This window comes from Podarcis muralis, chromosome 5, assembly GCF_964188315.1.
Source record: "Podarcis muralis chromosome 5, rPodMur119.hap1.1, whole genome shotgun sequence".
NCBI classification, from domain to species: Eukaryota; Metazoa; Chordata; class Lepidosauria; order Squamata; family Lacertidae; genus Podarcis; species Podarcis muralis.
The window spans coordinates 60,626,479-60,638,594 of record NC_135659.1 but is presented as its reverse complement, the minus strand read 5'-3'; the positions used below and the strand labels follow the sequence as shown (position 1 = coordinate 60,638,594).

The following is a 12,116-nucleotide window of genomic DNA, read 5'->3' as shown; positions in this document are numbered from 1 at the left end:
GGAAGAGAAAGAATTTATTTGGGACTGGCATAGTGTGGTAGGCTAATGCGTAGGTATCAACGCTGGAGAGCTAAAAAGCTACGCATAAAATCTGAGCTACTGTTTGAGTGGGATGCGGGTGGCGCTGTGGGTAAAATCCTCAGCGCCTAGGGCTTGCCGATCGAAAGGTCGGCAGTTCGAATCCCCATGGCGGGGTGCGCTCCCGTTGTTCGGTCCCAGCGCCTGCCAACCTAGCAGTTCGAAAGCACCCCCGGGTGCAAGTAGATAAATAGGGACCACTTACCAGCGGGAAGGTAAACGGCGTTTCCGTGTGCGGCTCTGGCTCGCCAGATGCAGCTTGTCACGCTGGCCACGTGACCCGGAAGTGTCTCCGGACAGCCTCTTGAGTGAGGTGAGATGGGCGCACAACCCTAGAGTCTGTCAAGACTGGCCCGTACGGGCAGGGGTACCTTTACCTTTACTGTTTGAGCAGTACTATATGCAAATATTATATGTTGAGATACCCAGATGTTTATGGACAGACTGTACAACAATATATGGACCTCCTGCATTTGTCATTGTGTGATTGTGTTGATTTAGTCTCACAAAACACTGAATTAAACTCTGTTCTGTTTATTATATAAACCATTAGTTGCAACATATCATGACAGCTTCTCTGGTACAACTCAAACACACTTCATCAAAAGTTAATTGCACATTCCAGAAGAGTTCAAGAGCCAGAAAGGAAGACAATAATACTTTCATTTAAATGCATAAGTAAAAGTTGGGGTCTTTTTTTGTTTTTGTCAGACCTTTTAACTACTCAACACCCATTAAGGACCATTTTCAAGGGGGAAACATATATTTCTCACAGTCATTGATTCCAATCACCACAGCAATTTTCACAGTACACTGCACCCACCCCTCCTACTCTTTCTCTCCATCTTGCCTGATATGTCACGGATGAATATCCACTGGGAGGATCTTTTGAGTAGTTCACAGCCCTCAGGCTGTATGAATAAAATGCTGGTACTAAAATGGATGTTACAAAAAAGCATTATTATTAGATGGCTGGTTCTAAAACTGCACACAGACCAAACAATGAGATGTAAAAGGAACAAGCTATATATTAGGAAATTTGGAAAGGTGGCATGAGCTGGCCAGTTCCCAAACATCACCATTGAGCATTGCAAATTGACAAAATTATTGTGTGGGTTGTTGTTGTATTTTTTTTTTTTTAAATACCACCCAGAGACTGTGTGGACAAAATGATTCTTCCCAAGCCATTTCACTCCACCCTTTCAGAATAAGCACATGCCACAGCATATAAAATATAAACCACTTTCTGTTGCCATAGCAAAAGGCCAGAAGAGCAACGGCTGGCCTTGGAGCTCATCGTTCTAGAATCCAACAGTGCTAATAAACCAGGCATAGGCAGACTCGGCCCTCCAGATGTTTTGGGACTACAACTCCCATCACCCCTACCATCAGGACCAGTGGTCAGGGATGGTGGGAGTTGTAGTCCCAAAACATGTGGAGGGCCAAGTTTGCCTATGCTTGTAATAAACACTATAGAGATGGTATGTACAGCAAGAGCCAATGTGATGCAGTGGTTAGAGTTTTGGACTAAGACTGGGAAGACTCAGTCTCCACTAAGCCCCTGGGTCATTATCTCTCATGCCTAGCACACATTTGATGTTGTAATAGTTAGCATGGCCACAATGGCTGGGGCTGATGGGAGTTATAGTCCACAACACCTGGAGGGCAACAGGTTGATAAAGGCTATTGTAGTGTGCTATGAAGCTTCACAATTATAATGAGAGCCTCCAACCCAACAAATTATGTTCTTGGCAGCTACTGGGGGCGACAAGGAGATTCGCAATGTGATGTAAGACATCTGTGCAGCAAGTCCTTTTTTCCTCTGGACTAGACTGTGTACATGCAGCAACTGGTAGTGGTTCTAAAGCAAAATCAGATAACCTGTGACCTTCCACATGTTGTTGAACTCCAACTTCCATCAGCCCAACCAACATGGTCAGCAGTCAGGTAAAAAGCAGATTGGGCTATGGGTAGGGATTTCACATTTTGGTCCTTGGGAAATATTTATTTATTTATTAACTGCAACATTCATCTCTCTCCCCCCCCCCATCCCATAGGCTTCTCCAACAGTGCTTTCATAGAATCATAGAATCATAGAGTTGGAAGAGACCACAAGGGCCATCGAGTCCAACCCCCTGCCAAGCAGGAAACACCATCAGAGCACTCCTGACATATGGTTGTCAAGCCTCTGCTTAAAGACCTCCAAAGAAGGAGACTCCACCACACTCCTTGGCAGCAAATTCCACTGTCGAACAGCTCTTACTGTCAGGAAGTTCTTCCTAATGTTTAGGTGGAATCTTCTTTCTTGTAGTTTGGATCCATTGCTCCGTGTCCGCTTCTCTGGAGCAGCAGAAAACAACCTTTCTCCCTCCTCTATATGACATCCTTTTATATATTTGAACATGGCTATCATATCACCCCTTAACCTCCTCTTCTCCAGGCTAAACATGCCCAGCTCCCTTAGCCGTTCCTCATAAGGCATCGTTTCCAGGCCTTTGACCATTTTGGTTGCCCTCCTCTGGACATGTTCCAGTTTGTCAGTGTCCTTCTTGAACTGTGGTGCCCAGAACTGGACACAAATGATGCCTTCCGTAGATTAAAGAGATTCACCTCACAACATGAAAAGGAAATCCCAACTGTGCTGCCCAAGCACCCCTTAGCCCTGCAAATAGTCAATGCAAATCAAGGAAGTGAACTGCACAGGAAGATTGACTATACATATGAGGTTGCTAACATGTGTGGAAACACCCTTCATCGCCTCTCCCTAAAGGCAGCAGCATCTGTCATTTTAAAATTAGCAGATTACTAATCTATAAATTCACATTTGGAATCGCTGCAGCAAGGTCTGGGTTTCTCTCTCCCAATCACATGCTATTTGGCTTCCATCTGTTCTACAGTTTCTCTCTCAAGGAAGGCACACAGGGGGGCATTGGGATTTTGGTTGCTGATTTTTCACTTCTCCACCATGCAATTTACAAACCAGCGTCCATGGAACCAGGGCATGGTACTTGCACACATAGAAACACATTTTGTGACACCTGCACATGCAAAACAGCCACAAGTTTTGCCTGCAAGTTTCCTAGCAGTATCTCAGAAGACTTTCCCAAATACTACAAAAAGGTAGCAAATGTTGTCCATACTTTGGTGGCCTGTCTGGGCTACTGTAATGCACTGTATGTGGGGTTGTCCTTGGAGACAGTCCAGAAACTGAAGCTAGTGTAGAGTGAAGCGGATAACCTGCTAATGGGGAAGTCTAATGGTGTCACCGGTTCTGAAAGTACTGCCCTGGCTGCCAGTGAGATACTGAGCCAAATTCAAGGTGTTGATACTAGCATATAAAGACCTAAATGGCCTGGGACCAAAGTATTGCTCCTGGAAAACCTGATTATCACTGCTTGTGAATGTTTCCTCCAGTCTTAGGTTGAATTCAGGACTATGAGTCAAACAGCTCAAGCAACCATTGCATGTCCAAGGAGAAAGATGGGCCAACTTTCAGAGTCTTGCTCACTTGCTCTACTGCTTGGTCTGTGTCACCTTAAAGAACCCATTTAAGTTCCCAAGCATTACAAACAAAATTATAAAGCTGATCTCTTTCACTCATGAGGCAATGAGGAAATGTGTGGTATAAAGGACATGGTATCCTAAGGGATTTCACCCAAGGGTCTGCACGTGTCTGACACATTGCATATGGGACAATTTCTATGCCTTTTAAAGTTCCTTAGAAATGAAAGTTTCAGCAGATGGAGCTTCTCACATCATAGGGCACCCAGTGCTGGAAGAAGCTGCAAGTGCAGAAATTCTCCCTTTGACACCCCCACCCCCATTAAACCGGAGCCTTGCGCTGTAAGCAATCTGACACAACCATCTTCTATTTAAATTCTAACTCACAAACAGCTTGAATAATGATTTCCGAATTGCTAATATAGTGCTTCCTCTCGAATCCTGCTTTCTGTACTGCTTGGCTATCCTTCCTGGCTCATCTGCTTAAAGATGCTGAGCACATGGAACCGTGGCTAAGGTTAACATATGCAAACAAAGCACTGTCCTGAAAGGATGCAGATGGAACGCACTGAAGTATCCATTTGGCTGAATCCACCAAAGTAACTGGGCCAGTCTTCTCCTTTCTGCTCATTGTTTGTGATGCTAAATAATGGTGACCAGAGCATGGGTTACATTTCAATTTGTGTCTTGGTGGTGGTGGCAGCAGCAGCAGCAGGAGGAGGAGGAGGAGGGGGGGAGCAAAACCAAGGTTGAATAGCTGTGAACTAATTCAGCCTCTCAGAGGCTGTGGCTCATGTGGCTGTCTGCAACAAATCCCTACAGCCAAAGATGCTCAGAGGCGGCAGAGGACAGAATCGCACAAAGCCCCCTAACCTTTCTCTGCATCCAATTAGAAATCAGAAGGATTAGAAAGCTGGCTGCACGGATCGTGCAGCATGTCAAGAAGAGACTGATGAAGGATAAGGATATTTAAGGACATGAACTGTCCTCATTTATTAAACCCAGAAGCAAAACCCACAATTTGTAATCAATGTGGGAGAGGGAGGGGGAAATATTCTGCTGAACCACCTCATGCTTACTGCCCTTGAAATTCAAAGCATGAAACATCTCCTTCTGCCAAGTCTACTCCAGCGTTGGAAGGAACTTTCAGAATTGGGAACAGTGTTGAATAAGAACACAAGAAAAGCCATGCTTCATCAGTCCAAAGGCTGATCTAGTCCAGTATTCTGTTCTCATAGTGTCCAAACAGATGACCACTAGTAGGACATTAGTACAACACCTCCTCTCCTACTCAGATGTATTTCCAGCAACTGGCAGTCAGTGGCATGGTGCATTTGACACTGCAGGTAGTGCATAGTTATCGTGACTAGTATCCATTATAGCTGTTAAGTTGGCAGCCATCACTGCATCTTACAGTATCAAATTTCATAGTTCATGCACTGTGTGAAGAAGTACTTCCATTTGGCTGCTCTTGAATCTCCCACCATTCAGCATCAATGAAGGACTCACTGATGCTTCTAATATTCTGACGGGGGGACGGACTTTTCTTTGCCCACCTGCTCCACATCACCCACAATTTTATATACCTCTGTCATGTCCCACATATTCCCATTCAGTTATTGAATATTCTGAACTTTTCTTATTGCTGATTATCATACAATCATCATGAGGATAGTATCCACTAGTTTCCAAGTCTTCTAATGTAAGGATGCATATATGATTTACAAAGCTAGTCAAATTAGAGAGATCAAGGTTTAATTTTCTGCTCTGATCCATTCCCCTCACAGAGAAATAAAGCTGTTTGCACTTCTCTGGCTCACAGCAGTGTTCTGAGAATAAATTCATCAAAGTTATGACCTGTGAAACAGGCATTAGATTAATTTGACACCTTAAAATGTTACACAGACAGCTCTGGCTCTTCCAAACATATGAGCTAACATAAGCTGGCATCAGGGATGAACAAACAAAGGTTATGATGCAGAGGTTCAACTTAAATAAGCAGGAGGTCTCCTCTAGGTCCAATGCCACCTTCTCCAACCTGGTGGCTTTTAGATATTGTTGGATTACAACTCCCATCATCCCTTACTATTGGCTATGCCTCTGGAGATGGCTTGTCTAATGGTTCTAACACACCACAGGCCTTGTAGGGAGGGGGAATTCTCAGAATTATCTTAATAAAGTAGAATGTCTTACCTTAATACTGTGGTTCCGGGTGTTTGTTTAAATACTCTTGTCTTAGTCCCGGGTTAATACTGAACAGTCTATAGAACAAGAAAGAAATAACAAAACTGAATACCCAGCTTGTAAACTGATAACAAACAAACTCTCATTCTGTCCATTAATGAAATAAGACAACGATCCACCACATCCACTGCCATACCTGCAGATGTAAAGGATGTAAAGATGTAAAGTATTGCTGACAATGTATTCCAAACCTCTGGCTAATCCCACTCAGTGATTTCATGTATATGTTAAACAGCATGCAGGATAAAATCAAACTCTGAGGAATCCCACATTGAAGGCTCCAAAGTGCCGAAGAGCAGTCCCCAAGCATCGCTCACTAGAAATGACCTTCCAAGTAGGACTGGAACCACCGCATAGCAGTGCCACCTGACTTGGACCACCACTCCAGAATGATACCATGGTTAATGGTATCGAAAGCCATTAAGAAGTCAAGAAGAATTAACAAAGACATATTTCTCCTGTCTCTCTCCTGTCAGAATACAGGGCGACCAAAGCAGTTTCTCTGCAAAAACTAGGCCTAAACCCAAATTGAAATGTATCCAGAAAATCGGTTTCCTCCAAGAGCATTGGATCTGGTCTTCAACCACCTGCTCAAGAACCTTGCCCAAGAAGAGTTGATTGGCCCTTAAGGTCTTCTCTTGGTGGTCACAAAGCCTCTGAGCTCCCTCATTTCTCACTTCCCTTTTGGTCATGAGGTGGTGAGGATGGTTACTTTGTTCTCCCTTGAAAGAGTGCATAGAACAGAAAGAGGAAGTTGGAAGAATGACACCCTTTCCTACTTTGTCTTTCAGCTCTATGTGCTTCAATGGTCAAATTAATTCTACTAGATTTGACTTTTACACAGATCCCTTGGAAAGGGGAAGTGTGTGTGCATGCATGTGCTTTCTTTGTGTCTGTCTGTCTCTAAGGAGGAAGAGCTGATCAGGGTTGAGGTGCAGGGAAAAGATAAGTGATGAAAAGAGTAGCAATGACAGCACTCACTCAAAAATGCAGATGTGCCTAGGGGCCTAAATGTGTTGGCAACCTGTTATCTAAATCATGCAAAATGCCCAGTACAGTGGTAACTCGGGTTAAGTACTTAATTTGTTCCAGAGGTCCGTACTTAACCTGAAACTGTTCTTAACCTGAAGCACCACTTTAGCTAATGGGGCCTCCTGCTGCCGCTGTGCCGCCGGAGCATGATTTCTGTTCTCATCCTGAAGCAAAGTTCTTAACCTGAAGCACTATTTCTGGGTTAGCGGAGTCTGTAACCTGAAGCGTATGTAACCCGAGGTACCACTGTAGTAATAAACCCACGTAGCTTTCTTGTGAGGATCAGTTATATGGCTATCTAATAAAACAAAGGTAAGAAGGAACCAACTTATAGGGGACACCTTGTAGCTACAATACTTATAGCAAGAAGCCTCCTGTCTAAGACCCTTCCGGTCTGAGTGTGAACTTTTTCCTCACTCAGCAGCTCTAGGGAGATTAATAATAATAATAAAATAGTCCCAAGTAATGCAAATTCTCATTTCCACTTCTATGAGGGGATTCATTGTCACTGCCTGTGTGAACTATTAGCTGTCAACTTTAATAATTATTAATTTATACATGCTAGCAACTTCATTTGACATCTGTGAGGGAAGCAATTCCATACAACAGCAACGCCTTTAACCTGTGACTACACAATGCAAATGTCTCCTTTAGGCAGATTTTGTTTCACATATATACACAGCAACATTTTGTTTCTAAAATCATTAAAGGATTGAATTCTTTGGAGTCCTCATAATTTCTCATTCTGTGTCTGAATAATTAACTACAGGCAGGATCTCATATAACTTTTTTTTTGCTATCCAATAAAAGCTGACTAAATTCACATATTTTAGCTCAGTATATCAGCAGTTTTCTTAAAATAACATAAAAAACAATGGAAGAAGTAACGGTCTAGATACATACGGTTAAACATTGTTAAACACTTAAGCCATTCTTTACAAAACTGATTTTTATGTTCTACCAATGCACAAAACTGAAATGCACATAAAATACCCATGTGGAGTGCTAGGGGAAGGGTAGTACCTCTGGTGTGGGATATATTGTGCTCCTTTGGTCCCCACCCTGCACTCAGCTCTCACCTGTAGCTCCTAGAAGTCGCCAGCAGGCAACAGCAGCCACATCCTAGAAACGGGTTCAATTAGCTGGCTAGGTAAAGGTAGTTGATGGGTCTCAGATCCTCATTGAGTTAGGGGTGTCCCTGCATGGGAAGGTAGGCTCTGACAGATTGATCAGATGAGACCAATAGTTAGTCCAATGGTCAAGAACGTGGTGACTGCACATGCTGTAGAGCAGGCTTTCTCAACCTGTGAGTCCCCAGATGTTGTTGAACTACAACTCCCATCACCCCGAGCTAGCAAGGTCAGAGCTCAGGGATGATGGGAGTTGTAGTCCAACAACATCTGGGGACCCACAGGTTGAGAACAACTGCTGTAGAGGGAAGTGAGGGGCAAATGGGGCTCATCAACGTGGGAAGGTAGCCCATCTAGAAGGAAAACTTTGATCCTAAACCTCCACTGCTTTGCAGCTATCCTCATTCATGTGAAAGGCTTCAGGAGTAAATCCCAAGGAAAGGTATGTACCCGCTGCCTTGCTGCACATCTTCAGGAGAAGAAAAGGCTAATGAGTAAACCCTACAAAAACCCAGACTGGAGTTTCTAAGACAGTTGGATGGCACTTTTTACAGCTCCTGGCAACTCCTGGAGTCAAGCTGGTGCCAAATGTATTGCTCTGCTTTCCTTTGGACCACATTAGTGAGGTCGAGGGAAGGGTCTGGGCATCCAAGGATGCTCCATTATCTCAAGCTAGGGTAGAATATGCTTACACCCCTCAGCTAAAGATGGAAGTAAGAAAATACAAGGTCAACAACTATAATCTCAATATGCTTTCAGGATGCAAGTCCCACAGACTGCACTGGAAGCAAGTTTTACTATGAAGATAGTGGGTTGTCCTATACATGCCTAAATTATTCTGAGTCAGAAATGATGTCCTATCCAAGAAAATAAACAAATTCTGGGAAAGAGAAAAACAAGCAAACAACATACTCATTTTTTTGAGCCTTAGGCAATAACAACATCTGTTTCTTATGTCAATTTAGACTTGCAAAGCTTGGCTATACCTCTGTTCCATAGCAGAGATGAGGCCTTGCCAATAGATGGGAGTTTGAAATTAAAGACTTTCAGCCCTTGCATGACCAGCTTTGTGAAGACCCCTTAGGTATAACTATATTTTGTGAAATCTGTCTCTCCTCAGATTTCAGTGTCAGAAGTTTCCCAAGCAGCAGATCTAGTAAATTTACAGCATTAACAGTATAAAAATACAGTTGTCCTACTTCAAGCAATACTGTTCTTCCATCAATTGTTGAGAAATTCAAATTCGCTTGTGTGAATAATAATCTATACTTAAAAACAAGGAAGTCTTTTCACAGAAGAGTAAAGTCACTGCAATGATTACATGGCAATATGGTTACAAATGTCTGGTCATTCACTCCAGGAAGCAGTACTTATTTCAGGAAAAAGCAACGTATTTGAGTCTAGTCCAGAGGTACTATAGAATCCTAGCCAAGTTCAATATGGTTATTAAAGTTCTCTAGACATGTCTCAATGCCACCCAGCACTGTGCACCCTTTTGAACAGGAAGATTAAATACACATTTAAGTTGCCCTCCTCTTCCCGATGTCCATTTTCCCAAAGCACATCTGGTTTCCATGTGCTGCAAAAAATGCCTTTGACATTTCTTTAAAAACCCCAGGCCCTTCAAACAGCTGTGACAGACTAAAGGAGCACTGAATCTGACATTCTATCCTTCAGCTATCTGACGTGCAACCTTTAGATAACATTGCAAAGCGCAAACGTGGGTGTGGGGGAAATGAAACAATTAAGCGAAAACTCAGGGAGACAGGCAGAAGTGGTGAGAAAGCTACAAGAACTGGATCATCTACCTGGTTATTTTAAGAGCACAAGACTGCCTAGCAGCCTAATGCCCATTCCAGTTCCCTCTGCTTTTCTTCTCAGGACTGCCTTCAGATGTCACATGGTGGAGGAACACTAAAATAATCTCTGAGCTTCTAGTAAACAGGTCCATTTGTCCATCCTATTGGTTCAAACACCTTCTAAACTGTGAGGTACCACTGTGATGGCATGCACCCTCACTCCCAAAGGCAATAAGCTAATACAGTGGTACCTTGAGTTACAAACGCCTCAGGTTACAAACGCTTCAGGTTACAAACTCTGCTAACCTGGAAGAGTTACCTCGAGCTGAGAACTCTGCTACAGAATGAGAACATAAATCGTGTGCCGGCGGCTCAGTGGCAGCAAGAGGTCCCATTAGCGAAAGCATGCCTCTAGTTAAGAACAGTTTCAGGTTAAGAACGGACCTTCGGAACGAATTAAGTTCGTAACTAGAGGTACCACTGTACATCAAAACAAGAAAACAGAGAAGCAGCCTGTGTTAAGGTATATGCTGCCTAGTCCCTTCATGATTCAGCATATTGTGAGGGCCACTTTGGTTTAACCCATAGCCAACCATACTTTCCCCTTCCTTCAATATTCAAAAACAAACATAGACTCAGTGGCATCACTGTTTGGACCTTTGTTTCTGTAAATGCCACTTCTTCTGATTAGCTTCAGTCTTCTAATAAACTTACTGCTAGTGCACAGAAAACTCTATATGATTCTGGACTAGGGTATCTTAGAAGTCACATGTGCCCCTGCATCCCACCCTGGACTCTTAGATCTGTGAATGAAAATCTGTTGATGGTACCACATATCCCTGTGGTAAAGGATGCTGTGATTCGAACAAACCAGTTCTCTGGAATCCTCTTCCCTTAGAAGTGCAGAAAGTCCCAACATTGTTATGTTCCAACATTTGTTGAAAACTCTTCTTTCCAACCAAGGTAGTCTATTTTATTTCTCTAATTTTAAATTCCTGGTTTTTTATGATTTAATACAATGTTTTGTTCTCTATTGTGTTTAATATCTATCTCCATAAACCACTTGGGGATTCTCTGAATGCTGAGTGGTTTATAAATCCTAAAATAAGAAAAATAAAAAATAGTATTTTTTGTTAACACTTTTTCACTTTTAACTGCTATCTTCTGAAATCTCATATACTCAGGCTCACCAGCTTCAGTATACAGTGGTACCTCGGGTTACAGGCGCTTCAGGTTACAGACTCGGCTAACCCAGAAATAGTACCCCGGGTTAAGAACTTTGCTTCAGGATGAGAACAGAAATTGTATGGCGGCAGCGGGAAGCCCCATTAGCTAAAGTGGTATCACAGGTTAAGAACAGTTTCAGGTTAAGAACGGACCTCCAGAACGAATTACGTTCTTAACCTGAGGTAACACTATCATCAAATAGTTTATTTGGGATTGGATATACAATACTTTTTCATTTAGAGTTGCTTCCCTAAAATATACGTTCCCCCATAAATAAAATGCATTTTCTTGTGAGCATTTCTTGAACCAAAGCTGCTTTGCAAAATTTTAAAAGATATGTGATCTATCTGCATTCTGATCCGCGTCCAGGGTTGGTGAATTGGGTTGGTTCAGTTTGAAATACAGCCCAAACCAATTTCTCTTCCACCCCTAGTATGCTCATCTGATGGTGAAACCAACTTCAAGCATATACTGTTTGGGACATTAAAGCAATTGTCTTTTGATATAGACATGTGCTGTTCCACAATCTCCATCCCTCCCATCTTGCTTGAGAGTGCCACTGTTTACACTCCCTCCTCAAATATATTTAAATAGTAGCTTGAACAGAATGAATCACTGAGCTCACGGGGCGGGGACATACACACACTGGACTGTTTGTTTACTTGAATGTTTAATTCATGGATGTTTGTGTTGCTTCATTCTTTAAAAATTCTGAAACAGTTTTGCAAAGATTCAGGTTGGTGACTTAGCAGATCTCTCTCATAATCATGTGTGTGTGTTAACATTTGTGATTTAAAGGTGGACTCTTGATCCAAAGTTATGGTAAGAAAGAGATACTCACTCATATGCTTCTGAACACTAACAAAGTAGAGAATAAACTCTGGTCTTTGTTTATGCATACCACTCCTCTCCCAGAGTTTCCTTTACCAAGGATCAATTTCAATGTTATTTACACAATACACAGACTTCTGGGAAGAGAAATGCATACCAGCATCCCTTATCTATTCCACTTTCTCCTAATATCATTCCTTACTTAGCATCATAAAACAGTTAATCTTCCTCACTGCCAAATAGCAGGTTGTTTTCTTCAAAGTCTCTGACTTTT

The 12,116-nt window shown here is 42.5% G+C and overlaps 1 protein-coding gene across 27 annotated transcripts in view; it reads right to left on the bottom strand.

Annotated features, from left to right (window-relative positions):
- NFASC (neurofascin) overlaps positions 1-12,116 on the bottom strand; it is a 187,104-nt gene that overhangs the window by 127,672 nt on the left and 47,316 nt on the right. For 26 of the 27 annotated variants that reach the window (XR_013392957.1, XM_077928985.1, XM_077928983.1 and 23 more), the window contains one exon: positions 5,773-5,840. The exons of the other annotated variant lie outside the window; for it this stretch is intronic. The gene's annotated coding sequence lies outside the window, so the exon portion shown is untranslated. The remainder of the gene's footprint in view (positions 1-5,772; positions 5,841-12,116) is intronic. 27 annotated transcript variants of the gene reach the window in all.